At 45.7% G+C, this 16,611-nt stretch overlaps 1 long non-coding RNA gene across 1 annotated transcript in view; it reads right to left on the bottom strand.

Moving 5' to 3' along the window:
- The window catches only part of LOC124790157, a 110,477-nt gene extending 95,141 nt beyond the window's left edge, over positions 1-15,336 (bottom strand). The window contains exon 1 of the long non-coding RNA XR_007016236.1: positions 15,259-15,336. This is a non-coding gene — a long non-coding RNA (uncharacterized LOC124790157). The remainder of the gene's footprint in view (positions 1-15,258) is intronic.
- Positions 15,337-16,611: the final 1,275 nt, after the last annotated feature.

Here is a 16,611-nt window from a genome sequence, read left to right as displayed (position 1 = left end):
AGACTTCATTCACTCCGGGACTGCGTGTTGGTGAGATCCTAATCGTTTCATTTCATCTTCTTCTAAACACCGCGCAAGTCGGCGCTGTGGCATCAAATACACTATCCAGTAACGTTAATGTCACTACCGGTCAAAAGACTGAATAACCACCTTTTGCAGCGCGGATGTGCAGGAAGAGAGTCTGTGAGGTTCTGGAAGAAACCGACAGGGGTGTGGAGCCATCCCGACTCCGGTACTGTGGCCACTTGCGATAGGTTTCACGTCTGAAAAACCATGGCGCGAACAGTCAGATCGAGGTGGACCACAGGTTCTCGATTGGGTTGCATCTGGGGAGTCTGGTGGCCAGGGAAGTACGGTAAACTCATCCTGAACTGTGTCACACTTTGCATTGTCCTTCTGGTAGATGCCATCATGCCGAGGAGGAACACACTGGATGAAGGTTTGCACCAAGTCTCCAAGGATACCTGTGTTGGTCCATTCTGCTTTCCAGAATGATGTGATCACCCAGGGAATGCCACGAAAAAATTCCCCAGAGCATAACGCTCCCTCCTCCGGCGTGGACCCTTTTTACAATCGATTTCAGGGCGGTACACGCCAAAAGCCGCCTGTCCAATGGAGCGTGAAACGAGACTTCTCTGAAAAGGCCACCTGTCGCCACTCAGCGCGCGTTGCGGTATTGGAGAGCAGTCAGCATGGGTGCACGAACCAGACGCCTCCTGCATATATCAATACGGCGCAACGTACAGTGGACTGTTGTTGAGGAAACACTGCTGGTAGTTCGGTGATTTATCTGGGCGGTCAGTCGTTCAACAGTTGCACGTCTATTCGCCGGTACACATCTCTGCAGCCGTCGTTCACCCCTGTCACCTATATCCCTTGGACCACCACAGTTACCTCTGCGTCGATTTTAGATAACGCCATTTTGCTATACGCAGTATACTTTAACAGCGGCGGCGCGCGAATAGTTTACGGACTTACAAGGGGAAGGCCTCAGACACGGCCAACCGATTCGGCTCAAATGTGGCAGGTACACCCCCGCAATTTTGAGAAAATTACCCCTAAAGGTTATGAGCAATCTACTCAAAATTGGCGGGATCGATAGATAATGGTAAACAGAGCATTTTTCATCATCAGGTATTGGGTCCGAAAACGCACACTTTTCCAGAAATCGAGGTAAGAAACTTTTAATAGTGTCGTTTCTGTACCCACATTGTAAACACTTTTCGCCGACAGCACTGATAGCGCAACGGCGAGGTAACTGGCTGGGAATCAATCTCGAAGAAACCTAGCGGATATTCTTCTTTTCGTTTGTATTTTTCCATATCTCAATTGATAGGGATAAGAGGGTTAATAAGGTAAGTAAATCAATAGGGAATGATAATAATAAGGTAGGCAATTTAATTTCCCAAACGGCGTGAGTTAGTAAAGTATTAAACTTTTAATGCTAGTCACACGAAAACAGCTCCGAGTAAGAGTGCTGCGAATTCCTCACGAGAGATCACAGATAGCCAACCTCGCGACTCTTGTTTACAGCGAGGCACGGGATAGAATGCACGCGGGGAGATTTATGTTGTCCCGGTTGCCACTTCGTCATATCATAGTTGTGGACCTGGAAGAGTGCAAATGACCATCACGAGCCTTATAGAAGTCAATCGGAAAGAGTTTTTTTTCGTCATTAGGCTGCCGCGAACCTCGCGGATACATATAGTGATTTTTTCATCGTTAATGCGCCGAAGTAACATATGACGAGTACTGCATGTAGTTTGTAGTAATTAGCTCGTCTATTTATGCCGTAGTAACTAGTTATTGTTTGTAGTATCTTTCAGATGCATAATCTGAATAATGGAGGATGTACACCCTTCGACTAGCGCTGTAATATATATCTGGGAGCTTGTCTCAGTATTACCGACGCTGTGTTTGGTTTGTAAAAAGTGTTGCAAGACAGATGCATTATCAATGCGCTACTGGAAGCAACCAGTTCTGTTTCTCGGCGTTCCAGATTGATGTGAGCGGCTATCGTCGAGCGATTTTTGGAGCTGACGAACGAAATGACTTTTATTGATACTGAAGTACTATACCATGAAGGTTTCTAGGAAGTTCGAACCCGAGTTTACCGATTCCCAGCGAGTTACCTTATCCGTTGCGCTATCGGCGCTGTCGCCAAAAAGCGTTTACCGTGTGGGTACAGAAGCGGCAGTTGTAAAAGTTTCTTTCCTCGATTTCTGGAAAAGTTTGCATTTGCGGACCCCATACCTGATGATGAAAAACCCTCTATCGATCCCTCCAATTTTGAGTCGATTGCTCGTCAAAACCTTTAGGGGTGGTTTTCTCAAAATTGCGGGGGTGTTGACCCAAAATATCTTGGAGTCCTTCGTTTTAAGCTGTACTCAAGCGACCTGCCAAATTTGAGCCGAATCGGTTGGCCATGTCTGAGGCCTTCCCCTTGGTAGCTGTTTCGGGAATGCTTCCGCCCTCGGCCCGACAGCCAATGATCATGCCCTTTAGGAGGCCAGATAAATCGCTGTTTCCGAATTACGAGAACAACTGCACTGTTTTCACAGTTTTCCGCGTCCCCCGACACGGTTTATATTCCGTCTATTGCTAGAGCTCCCACATGCCGTTTGTTAGTGGTTATTGCACGTAGTATTAATGTAACTCAACTGTGTAGAAAGTCTTGTACCAGGCGGCCAAAGATCCCCAGACGTCTCTCAACGAATAATGCCATACGATCATTACGGCACTTTCATACTGATATGCACTGAGATGTTAATGCACATATAATGGATTAATTTCCAGTAAAACTATAGGTAACAGCAACTTTCATCAGCCGTCTCACATAGAGTGCGCGTGTAGTGTCTGAACGGACGCTGGGGAACACTATGGAGTGGTGAAGACGTACAGCTTTTCGAGCAGCTGATGCCTGACGGTTACGGGACGTGTCTGCCGTGTCTAGACAGGCCCGCGTGGAGCCCATAACAAACGCCCCGTCCCGGTCCTAACAACCTGCCACGGGATTCCACGGCGCGGCAGAGGCCCGCACCCAGCCAGCCATTCGGGACGCCGGACAAGGCGGCGCCGCCCCTCGCCCTGCGCCCTAATGGATGGGGCTTTCATTAATTTATACGCGGCACGAGAATAGAGTAATGTCTCAATAAGGCGCCGCGCGCATATTTATGCGCGGGCCGGCTGCTACATATTCAGATCACAGCCTGTAACGGCCGCCGCGGCCCACGGAGCAATCGCCTCGGTTCCGCCCCCTGTGCACCAATTCACGGCACGCATGTTTCATTTTCTTTTTCTTTCGTTTTAGAATTTATGTCCCATCGCTCTTCGCCGATACGCCGTTTATCAAGCGTTGTATCACGGTTATTAAAGCTGTAGCCTGTCAGGGAGGACATTGGTTCGTTTCTTAAACGAATTAGTCCAGTTTCACAAATGATCGATGGCTTTCTAGAGTGAATCTTTGACTCTGCAGCGGAGTGCGTGCTGTTTTGAAACTTCCCGGCGGATTGAAACTGAGTACCATGCCAGTACTCTAAGCTGGAACCTTGCCTTTCGCTGACAACGGTCTTACCAACTGAACTATCCAAGCACGACTAACGATTCGTCGTCACAGCTTCTCTACTGCCAGTACCTTATGTGCTACCTTCCAACCTTCACGGAAGGTCTCCTGCACATCTTGGTAGACTAGCACACCTGCAAGAAAGGCTTCTGGGCAGAAACACATAGCGTGGCAAAAAATGAAAGAAAACAAAAAAGATGGGGAAACACAATGAACTTCACGGAATGGAGGGTAGATGATGTTATTCCAACCGATTCAAATTTATAAAGAACTTGACAGTATGAGACCATGCTAGGCAGAAATACATAGCGTGGTAAAAAATGAAAGAAAACAAAAAAGATGGGTAAACACAATGAACTTCACGGAATGGAGGGTAGATGATGTTATTCCAACCGATTCAAATTTATTAAGAACTTGACAGTATGAGACCATTAATCTTGCACTCCATCTGACCTCAATGCTTGCACTGATTCACTTGGGAAGGGTTTCATGAAGTCATTGTACCCGCTCCTGAGGCATGCTGACCCACTACTGTTGTAACTGGTACTTGATATCGTACACACTACCACTGTGACTGAGCCAGCCCGGTTGGCCGTGCGGTCTAACGCACGGCTTTCCGGGCGGGAAGGAGCGCCTGGTCCCCGGCACGAATCCGCCCGGCGGATTTGTGTCGAGGTCCGGTGAACTGGCCAGTCTGTGGATGGTTTTTAGGCGGTTTTCCATCTGCCTCGGCGAATGCAGGCTGGTTCCCCTTATTCCGCCTCAGTTACACTATGTCGGCGATTGCTGCGCAAACTAGTTCTCCACGTACGCGTACACCACCATTACTCTACCAGACAAACATAGGGGTTACACTCGTCTGGTGTGAGACGTTCCCTGGGGGGTCCACCGGGGGCCGAACCGCACAATAACCTGGGTTCGGTGTGGGGCGGCGGAGGGGTGAAGTGGACTGCGGTAGTCGTCGTGGGGTTGTAGACCACTGTGGCTGCGGCGGGGACGGAGCCTCTCCGTCGTTTCTAGGTCCCCGGTTAACATACAACACACATACAATACAATACCACTGTGACTGAGTTGACATCCGAAACGGTCCCGTACATGATCTGTCAGGGGACAATTCTGGGTATCTTGATAACCACGGGGGTGTATGCTCCCTTAGATAAGTGGTTAGTGCGTGTGACTGCCATGCAGTGGGCCCGGGTTTGTTCCCTGAGTCGGAGATTTTGTCTCCTCAGGGACTGGGTGTTGTTTGTCCTCACCATCATCTCATCGTCATCGACATGCAGGTCGCCCAATGTAACGTCAACTGAAAAGACTTACAGCTCGGCAGCCGAACTTCCATAGGTGGGGACTCCTGGCTATCAACACCATGCGATCATTCACGGGAGTACCGCAACTAAACGCAGCCAAATCATAGATACACTCGCCATATGTGAACGAGCATTGTCCTGCTGAAACAAAAGGCACAACGATATTATCGCATGAGATGTAACGCATGAGGACACAGGATACACATAGCGCTGTCAGTTTCCTCAGTAACTACCAGCCATGATCTACCCAGTATACCCAGTGACTCTTCACAACTTGGCTCTCCAAATCATTCCAAGAATCGGACTTCTCGCCAGGCCGCTCCACAGTTGCTGATGATGGCCATCTGGGGCAGAGCAGAACCGTAATTCATCGCTAAAGACAATGCAACGCCATTCATCAGCAGTTGATCACCAGTAGTGTTAACACCAGCCTACCAATGGAACGCTAATTCCTTAGTCCGGCTGCTGCTAATCTCCGACCACTGACGCGGGGTGACACAGAACGCTGCAGGGACTTTATTACTTATCCTCATATGACAGGAACAGGTGTGAAGGGGTTATGCTTGGTGCACAATATGGCGATCGTCCCCTGTGGTGGTGAGGTATGGTCAACCATGCTAGCCCATACGTTCTCATGCAGTCCACTACAGGGCCTCTGACACCTCCCAGTGCCCCACAACTATGGACATTAGAGGATTCGACCAACAGGAAAAATGGAGATCCACAGTGAGGTAGCTTTAAATCTCTGTCAAATGCTGATACCGCTTTTTCACACATGTACGTGGCATCACCGTGACTTCACGGTGCTCACTCAACGTCTGACGCTCTTCACGCCCCTTATGTACCCTCCCAGACGTTTTAACAGAAATAAACACGACAAACACATATGGGCTCTAGTGGCCGTTCTAACTTGTGACATAGATTCGTAGTTCTAGTCATTGGGTGGGTACGTGTATACGTCCGAAATTACACAGAGATTCTACAATGTCTGCTGGGTGCTTCACTTCTTTATCCAGGTGGTGTACCTTAGCCATGGCCTACGAGATTGTTTCCGGAATGACTTTTCACTCTGCAGCGGAGTGTGCGCCGAAGTGAAACTTTCTGGTGGATTAAAACTGTATGCCAGACCAGAACTCGAAACCAGGAAAGTATGCAAGATACTGTATGAAGGACCGGAAGCAGGAGAGAGTTACTGGCAGATTTGATGATGTAAGGGCGGATCGTGATTCGTATGTGATATCTTAGTCGGTATGAGCGTTTCCCGTCGTTGCATTTCAATCCTATCCAATCCGATATCACAACGGTTTGACTGCAGTGCTTACCAGCTACATCAGATACCGAATTTTGACAAGTGGCATTGATTTACAATAAGTACAAGTAAGATACACAGTCCAGAATGAAATTTTAACTATACAGTGGAGTGTTCGCTGATATGAAACTTCCTGGCAGAATAAAACTGTGTGCCGGACAGAGACTCGAGCTCGGGACCTTTGTGTTCCGGAAGAAAGTGCTCCACCAACTTTTTTTATTATTATTTATTTAAGTTGAACGAGAAAAAAACTGACTCGGGCGAGACCTGAACCAGCGAACCATTTACTGGAATAAGTTATCAAGCTGGTACGCTACTGTTTCTTTTTAAACCTCCTGGAAGATTAAAACGTTATGCCGGACCGAGACTCAGAAACGCTACCCTCTGTACCAACTGCACAGCATACCAGCTGAGCTACAAATGCAAGACACAGGATCCGTCCTTATAACTTTACTCCCACCAGTACCTCATCTCCTACCTTCCAGACTTTACAGAAGTTCTCCTGCGAAACTTGCAACCTTTTCACTTCTGGAGGAGACATGGCTTAGCCACAGCGTGGGGGTTGTTTCCAGAATCAAATTTTCACTCTGCAGTGCAGTGTGCGCTTCTGTGAAGCCTGAAAGGTAGGAAAAGAAGTATTGGCGGATATAAAGCTATGAGGAGCGCTCGTGAGCCGTGCTTTGGTAGCTCGGTTGGCAGAGCACTTGCACGCGAGAGCCAAAGCTCCCAGTTCGAGTTTCGGTCCGCACCCATTTTTAATCTACCACGAAGTTTTAAAGTGCACATTATCACGACAGGCAAAGTAGCTTTTACTGAATGCTGCGCTACACTTCAAAGTGACCGAGATACTCGACAATATCTCTCAATACAGTTACCAAACCTCTGTAAACTAAGGTCGGGATTTTCTATCAGTCGTTCACTTCCTCAACGAGAGAAATTCGCTCCGTGGTCACGGAGTCATTCGAGAACCGTTGTGGGAACGTCCTCATTGTTGGAAAATACCCTCCCCCCCTCTCTCTCTCATGTGCCTCTCCTCCAGATGATGTTCCTCGACTGCCTGGACATTGCCGTCCGTGGTCGATGTCGGTGGCCTCCCTTCCCGATCAGCATCATCCACTTCTGTGCCGCATTCGTCAAATTGTTGGCACCATTTCACCAAGGCTCGAGGCGTCATTGTATTTGGTCCATATACAGCCAGAATTTCACGGTGAATCTGTAATTTAGACGTTTTGCACAAAACAACGATACCGTACCGCGTACTTCAACTTTGGAATACCATTGCAGTTGCATTCCATGTCCCTTGCTCACTGTTGTGCACCTGTTATCCGTACCGCAGCAGAAACGTGTCTGCAGGGAATCCCGGAACACGTACTCTCTCCTGATAATGCGGCACTCATGCTGCGCAATGGTCTTAGCGTGGGACGACATGAGTAACTTACTTTCCGAAGCCCCTACGCACATTTAATCAAATCTTTGAACGACCGATTATATTTAACTACTACACCCGCTTCGTTCGCGTAGGCTATGCGATATGTACAGATCACTTTTTTTGTTTTTCTTTAATCGAATTCCTATGTTGTTCATAAACTGCAATGTTTGTCTAAACTCTTCACGCTAATTAAGACCGTAGAAGCATGGTCTTTTCCGAATGCACTTCTGACCAAAAAGCAATTCTGGCAGCTAGAGTCCGAGGTCTTTGTTAATCGTGCGTTTTGAGTTTTTGTGGTGATATTTCCATGGAAACTCCCACCCCAAACACATATTTCTTTAAAAGACCAATACCAGTTTTCATAGCTATACATTTAAAAATATTTTAAAATAACGACATATTTTCATAAAAATTTTCATCCCGTATTTCATCCCCTTCGAGGCTGAATTTCCAAATATGTTGAAGCATACATTTTTTTATTTCTTACGAAGAAACCAATTACAATTTTCGCATTTCTGTCTTCAAAATTGCCTTAATAGTGACATTTTCAAAAAAAAAAAAAAAGCCGTTCATCCAGTATTTCAATCCCTCAGTGGTGAAATTTCAAACAATCCCTTAGTAAACGAAGCTTACAGTATAAGATCAACAAGCTTTCCAAATCTCAAGATTCTATCCTTAGCGGTTTGGCCAGAGTGAGGATGAGCCAGTGAATCAGTCAGGCCCTCTTTCACTCCACTTAGGGGCTGAATGTCTAAAAACATTGAAACATGCAATTTTTTATTTGCAACCGAGAAGCCAAATATATATTTTAATAGGTGTAGGCTTATAAATGCTTTCATAATAAAATATTTTCATAAAACATTTCATCCTCTATTTCATCTCATTAGGGGTTGATTTCCAAAACCACTGATAAATGTATTTTTTTTAAATTTATAACTCAAAAGTCTAATACCAATTTTCATAGATGTAGCTTTAAAATGCTTTAATAGTACTTAAGTAATTACTTAAAAACTTTCATCCACTATTTCACACCCACAGCGGGGGCATACAGTTAACCGTGTGTATCACTATGGTGCCCTTACCCTGGATTGTCTACTGCCGGCGTGTATTAGTAACGCTGATCTCTTTCAAACAGAGTCCATCTGTTTGTTTTAGTATCAGCTGCATCCTTGGGGAATGGTCTAAGACTCAATACAATCGAACAGTCTTCTGACTGACAACGAACGGCACTCGGCATTTTCTGTAACGGTAACCGAGCTGCGTTAAGGATATTTCTGCTCGTTTACTGCAGAACTGATCATGATTTCCTCAAAGTTTTTATGAGTCCTACACCCTTCTTTTTCTTTTCGTTGACGTTACAGAGAAGTTGCATGTACACGGAGTCTGAATTTACATGTTGGTCACACTGTATGCCTGTAAAGAAACAGAAAGTAGAGATTTTTCTGTCGTACAAATTACCATTTTAATCTAATAGTGCTTCTTACAAAGCAGTAATAATAATCTCAATATGCTTGGTCAGCGTTCAGTAAACGTCTCAATAGCTTCCGAGCACAGATTTTCTGTAGTACTGTGTATATTATACACCGCAGAAGAGGAACTAATAACTCTCGTGTCAAGTGGCCATGAATAATGCAGATGCACATAAGTGGTTTAAATTGATCCCGAGATTGAATAGCGTGTACTGAAATCAAGTTACTCGTGATTCGTGATCGGCCGGTAGATTTAATGTGGTGCAATGCGGAAGATCGGCCAGCGACGACAAGGGACAGAGATGCGGCACTGACGACTAATGATGTGGATGTGGAGGATTATGGTGATTCCAAGGCTGTCTGGCTGAGGTAACGCGGAACTTAGCTCAGCGGACAGCTGCTTGCATACGGACGGCGCTTGCGGTACGAGAACTGATTGAATGATCCGCCCCGCGCTGACGTTGAATAATTCAGTGCTTGCTGAGGAATGTGGACAGCGCGTCAGTCTGGTTACAAGCCACGCCCCCGTCAATACTTTTCACATACTGGGAAGTTTCAGACTGGCAAATAACGATAGTGAAAGTCGTTTAGTCATCTATCTAGTGGCACTGCCTTTCAGAAAATTTAATCTGACTCGTGTTATATATTTTATGTCACAAAGGTAGGTGCGGAAAATCTCAGGGTGCATCATCCCACAATAAAATGTTTACGTACGAACATTGAAACGTTTATGCAACTGCATGGAAGATTGTAATCTACGAGGAGACAGCTTTCTACCATTGTGACTTCTCGGAACACAGAATCTTATTCATGGAGCCGCAGTACAAACTAGGTACTTGCTTCCAAGATCTCTACTTGTCCCCTGCAAAACAATTACAAATTACATCCTGCCTACATCCTCCAGATTCACGCGTCCACAAAAAGACTTAAAATCAAGTTGACGCCGCATCCCGTAAATTGGCTCCCGGAGTATAGATGTAGATGTCGACTTAGCGATAGCGACACCAGATGAAGTACGTAAAGGTCACGTAAAGAATAACTAAAATGCCTGCCGGATGGGAATGCAAGTATGTGGTAGTTGTTTGTGCTTCGCTCATTATTTATATGATCAAAACATTCTATCTACTTTACAAATCAACAGTTTCGTATCTTATTGCGCTTTGAATGCTAATTCCTTTTTTCTCCTTGTTATGGAAATGGAACGGAGGGTACGGTGTCAGGTAACGGTTGTTAGACATGAAGAAACAAAATCATCGTATTTTGTTTTCATATCGTTCAGGGGAGTATCAGCTTTATCTCTAATAACAAATGAAAATCTCATCCCCCTCCTCAAAGAACGCAAAATGGGCAAGAGTTGTTTGCAAGAATAGCAAATGAATTATAGATGATTTTTTTGGCTAGTCTCTTACAGCTTTATCAGAAAAATTGTAATGCCTCGGGATTGTCTCGAATAGCTGCACTTAGGGCCGGTGAGAGAATTAGGTGTAATCCAGTTATTAGTGTCTGACGTCATCTAAATTCTGCTCTTATGCATCTACATCTACATCTACATTGATACTCCGCAAGCCACCCAACGGTGTGTGGCGGAGGGCACTTTACGTGCCACTGTCATTACCTCCCTTTCCTGTTCCAGTCACGTATGGTTCGCGGGAAGAACGACTGTCTGAAAGCCTCCGTGCGCGCTCTAATCTCTCTAATTTTACATTCGTGATCTCCTCGGGAGGTATAAGTAGGGGGAAGCAATATATTCGATACCTCATCCAGAAACGCACCCTCTCGAAACCTGGACAGCAAGCTACACCGCGATGCAGAGCGCCTCTCTTGCAGAGTCTGCCACTTGAGTTTATTAAACATCTCCGTAACGCTATCACGGTTACCAAATAACCCGGTGACGAAACGCGCCGCTCTTCTTTGGATCTTTTCTATCTCCTCCGTCAACCCGACCTGGTACGGATCCCACACTGATGAGCAATACTCAAGTATAGGTCGAACGAGTGTTTTGTAAGCCACCTCCTTTGTTGATGGACTACATTTTCTAAGCACTCTCCCAATGAATCTCAACCTGGTACCCGCCTTACCAACAATTAATTTTATATGATCATTCCACTTCAAATCGTTCCGTACGCATACTCCCAGATATTTTACAGAAGTAACTGCTACCAGTGTTTGTTCCGCTATCATATAATCATACAATAAAGGATCCTTCTTTCTATGTATTCGCAATACATTACATTTGTCTATGTTAAGGGTCAGTTGCCACTCCCTGCACCAAGTGCCTATCCGCTGCAGATCTTCCTGTATTTCGCTACAATTTTCTAATGCAGCAACCTCTCTGTATACTACAGCATCATCCGCGAAAAGCCGCATGGAACTTCCGACACTATCTACTAAGTCATTTATATATATTGTGAAAAGCAATGGTCCCATAACACTCCCCTGTGGCACGCCAGAGGTTACTTTAACGTCTGTAGACGTCTCTCCATTGATAACAACATGCTGTGTTCTGTTTGCTAAAAACTCTTCAATCCAGCCACACAGCTGGTCTGATATTCCGTAGGCTCTTACTTTGTTTATCAGGCGACAGTGTGGAACTGTATCGAACGCCTTCCGGAAGTCAAGAAAAATAGCATCTACCTGGGAGCCTGTATCTAATATTTTCTGGGTCTCATGAACAAATAAGGCGAGTTGGGTCTCACACGATCGCTGTTTCCGGAATCCATGTTGATTCCTACATAGTAGATTCTGGGTTTCCAGAAATGACATGATACGCGAGCAAAAAACATGTTCTAAAATTCTACAAGAGATCGACGTAAGAGATATAGGTCTATAGTTTTGCGCATCTGCTCGACGACCCTTCTTGAAGACTGGGACTATCTGTGCTCTTTTCCAATCATTTGGAACCCTCCGTTCCTCTAGAGACTTGCGGTACACGGCTGTTAGAAGGGGGGCAAGTTCTTTCGCGTACTCTGTGTAGAATCGAATTGGTATCCCGTCAGGTCCAGTGGACTTTCCTCTATTGAGTGATTCCAGTTGCTTTTCTATTCCTTGGACACTTATTTCGATGTCAGCCATTTTTTCGTTTGTGCGAGGATTTAGAGAAGGAACTGCAGTGCGGTCTTCCTCTGTGAAACAGCTTTGGAAAAAGGTGTTTAGTATTTCAGCTTTACGCGTGTCATCCTCTGTTTCAATGCCTTCATCATCCCGTAGTGTCTGGATATGCTGTTTCGAGCCACTTACTGATTTAACGTAAGACCAGAACTTCCTAGGATTTTCTGTCAAGTCGGTACATAGAATTTTACTTTCGAATTCAATGAACGCTTCACGCATAGCCCTCCTTACGCTAACTTTGACATCGTTTAGCTTCTGTTTGTCTGAGAGGTTTTGGCTGCGTTTAAACTTGGAGTGGAGCTCTCTTTGCTTTCGCAGTAGTTTCCTAACTTTGTTGTTGTACCACGGTGGGTTTTTCCCGTCCCTCACAGTTTTACTCGGCACGTACCTGTCTAAAACGCATTTTACGATTGCCTTGAACTTTTTCCATAAACACTCAACATTGTCAGTGTCGGAACAGAAATTTTCGTTTTGATCTGTTAGGTAGTCTGAAATCTGCCTTCTATTACTCTTGCTAAACAGATAAACCTTCCTCCCTTTTTTTATATTCCTATTAACTTCCATATTCAGGGATGCTGCAACGGCCTTATGATCACTGATTCCCTGTTCTGTACATACAGAGTCGAAAAGTTCGGGTCTGTTTGTTATCAGTAGGTCCAAGATGTTATCTCCACGAGTCGGTTCTCTATTTAATTGCTCGAGGTAATTTTCGGATAGTGCACTCAGTATAATGTCACTCGATGCTCTGTCCCTACCACCCGTCCTAAACATCTGAGTGTCCCAGTCTATATCTGGTAAATTGAAATCTCCACCTAAGACTATAACATGCAACGTAGTGTATCACCGGCATGTGGACGGTAATTTTACAAAACAGCCGACATCCAGAACCTCTGTTATTTCGTGTACACACGTTTCCACAGCGTGCTGTAATACCCGATCCGGACTACAATTTCTCAAAGCAATGGATTTATGAATATTTCTTTCCGGTAGCCATACTTCCTGAAAAGTCTGGGAAACTGTTGTCTTAAGTCCAACAAACAATGGCTGATGATGTTATTAGTAATTGAAGAAGGAAGGCCGTGTGTCACGCCTCTAACATATCAAGAGAAGATTTTAAGGACTCGTCGAGATAACAGGAGGTGGATGACTGTTTAAGTTCTGCAAAGACAGGTAATAAAATTGGCCAAGAGATTACTCCAGTAATCACAGAAACATTTATGTTGTATATGGACTGAAGCGGGGAGTGAAAATTTGTGCCAAGGCCGGGAAAGGAAACCAGGTCTCCTGCTTACGAGGCTTGAGCGTTAGCTGCTAAGCCATTCACAGGACTGCACGGATTACCCTGGCATGCCTGCCTCCTCGACACACATACTCACTGCCGCCCCCGACTACTGTAAATTCCACTTTACACACGAACAGAATTGCCGAGGCTCTCCATGTTCTGGGATAGCACTTCCGCATGGAACGTAAATGGTGAATTCAGTCTGAAATCCAGTTCATTTGTATAAGTGTGGTGTCACCGGCAGACACCACACTTGCTAGGTGGTAGCCTTTAAATCGGCAGCGGTCCGTTAGTATACGTCGGACCCGCGTGTCGCCACTATCAGTGATTGCAGACCGAGCGCCGCCACACAGCAGGTCTAGTCTAGAGACACTCCCTAGCACTCGCCCCAGTTGTACAGCCGACTTTGCTAACGATGGTTCACTGTCTACATACGCTCTCATTTGCAGAGACGACAGTTTAGCATAGCCTTCAGCTACGTCATTTGCTACGACCTAGCAAAGTGCCATATTCAGTTACTATAAGTACTATCTTCAAGAATGTATTCTGAACAGATAATATTGTGAATCATGTACCGTCAAGAGCGACGTTCATCATTAATGGATTAAAGTTAAGTATCAAATTAATTATGCCCGCTTTCTGAATTCTCATTCCTTTTCATGTTCCAGATCTCACGTCAGTATAGTTCTTCCCTCCTCACGCCAGCCTGCGTGAGCTAAAACGCGTGCATTTCGGCCTCCACTCGTAACACGGTGTTGGCTCTTCAGCTAACACAAAAATAAGTACCTGCACTTGTTTCGCGCTGGATGCTCCATTTACGTTCGATGCTGAGAAGCTATTCCAGAACATGGAGGGTCTCGGTAATTCTGTTAATGGACGTAAATCTTACTGAATGGACAAAAGACTTCAGCTGATGATGTATCAGAGAAAAAGTACAACCACAGCTGTATCTTGGGAATGTCTTTATTCTATCACTCAACTAGTTTCGGCGGCGTTGTCATTGGCATTGGAGACAACACGGAGTCGAGTATAAACTCTTCATGAAAGCTAGCCCACATGTGCTAGCAATAAGGATCCCGCAGTAAATGGGCCATAGATATCAAATACTGTTTTGGCAATGGTGGGAACTGAGGATGGAGGTAATGTGCTGTCGAAACTAGTCGCGTACTAGAATAAAGACATCCCAAGGTACAGCTGTGGAGGTACTTTGTCTCACGCTCTGTAAGACTGCTCATGTGTAAGGGAGAATTTAAAGTAAACTGCGGCGGCAGTGAGAATTTAGAATGAGGAGGGAGGCGTGCCACGATAATCTGTGCAGTTGTGTGAACCGCTGTGCCACGTTGGCTTAGTGGCTGACGCAACTTCCTGCTACGCCGGAGATCCAGGTTCGATTCCCGACCTTGGTACAGATTTTCACTCACCATTTCAGTCTACATCCATAAAATAATATCTGTATGAGGCCAGTAAAGTCTCTGAAATTCTGTCATTTCGTTTGTTTACAGAAACTCAAACAAACGTCAGGATGGGCAGCCTGGACATTGAACACAGATCCCTTCTAATAATAAAGCCAGCCCGCTCGAAAATGACACTTGAGTGAGGAAATGTTCCCCCCACGACCGATAAACGTACAATTTACGTTTAACCGAAGTTCGTTTTTCATTTGTCAACTATGAACAAATTACTTTGACAACGGACTTGGATGTAAAGAATATGTAAACTGTGACGATATGGAGCACTGCAGTAGTGTTTTCTCATGCAGCCGCAATGGGCTTAGGTCAAAACAGCCTCTTACCTGCGAGGTGAAGAGAGACCATCCACAGTACAGCGACGCACCAAGCAGCGCCTCGAATCATCGTCGCTGTGCACCTGCAGCACAAAACACAGTGAATCAGGCATGTCACGCCCCTGACACTAACTAGAGGTAGATACAATAAGAATTACAGCAAAAACGAATTAGAACGTCTTATGATTTACACTCGGCGTCCAGGTGAATGCCGTGTTCCTTGCATTCCTCAAGGCATTCCATACAGTTACGCCCTGTCGCTTAGAGAACAAAATACGAGTATGCAGATTCTCGGATCAGATCTGTGATTGAATGCTGGACTACTTTGCATATGAGTCCCAACACCTCGTTCTTAAAGCAGCAGAATCGGCAGATGTGAAGGTAATTTCGGGAGTACGCCAAGAGAGTGTTACAGGGCAGCTAAAGTTGACAGTCTGCGTCAGCGAACTAGTGGATAACGTTTGGAGGCTGTTGTCATTATGAAGGCTGCAACGCCATAAGGCTGTAGCGAAACGCAGGAAGGCCTGTAGTGAAGTGACGATTGCTGCAGGGAGTGCAGTTGACCCTGAACGTCAATAAATGTGACGAACTGCGCGTACAAAGGTGAGGAGATACGCTTCTGTTCTATTACACTGTTGGCGACACATCACAGGAAACAGCAGCTCCCGTAAAATACAGAGGAGTAACTACACTGAGGTGACAAAAGTCACGGTATACCCCCTAATGTCATGTCGGACCTCCTACTGCCAGGTGTAGTGCAGCTACTCCAGGTGGCATAGACTCATCAAGTCGTTCCAAGTACCCTGCAGACGTATGGCCGTCCACAATTTCGAAAGTGTTGCCGGTGCAGGAGTTTGTGCACGAACTGACCTCTCCATTACGTCCCATAATTGTTTGATGGGATTTGTGACGGGCGATCTGGGTGGCTAAACTATTCGCTCGAATTGTTCAGAATGTTCTTCAAACCATTCTTGAACAACTGTGGCCCAGTGGTGCGGCCCATTTTACCCATAAAAATTCCATCGTTGTTTAGGAACATTAAGTCCATGAATGGCTGCAAATGCTCTCTAAAAGGTCGAGCTGGACCAGAGGACCCAGCCCATTCTATGCAAACACTGTCCACACCATTATGGAGCCGTCACCAAAATGAACAGTGCGTTGTTGACAACTTGGATCCGTGGCTTCGTGGGGTCTACGCCACACTCGAACCCTATCAGTGCTTACCAATTGAAATCGGCACTCATCTGACCATGCCGCGGTTTTCCAGTCGTCTAGCGTCCAACCGAAATGGTCATGAGACCAGGACAGGCGCTGCAGCCGATGTCGTGCTGTTAGTAAAGACACTCGTGTCGGTCGTCTGCT

This window comes from Schistocerca piceifrons, chromosome 1 (genome assembly GCF_021461385.2).
Source record: "Schistocerca piceifrons isolate TAMUIC-IGC-003096 chromosome 1, iqSchPice1.1, whole genome shotgun sequence".
NCBI lineage: Eukaryota > Metazoa > Arthropoda > Insecta > Orthoptera > Acrididae > Schistocerca > Schistocerca piceifrons.
The sequence above is the reverse complement of the archived record's forward strand: the minus strand, read 5'-3'. Positions and strand labels throughout refer to the sequence as shown.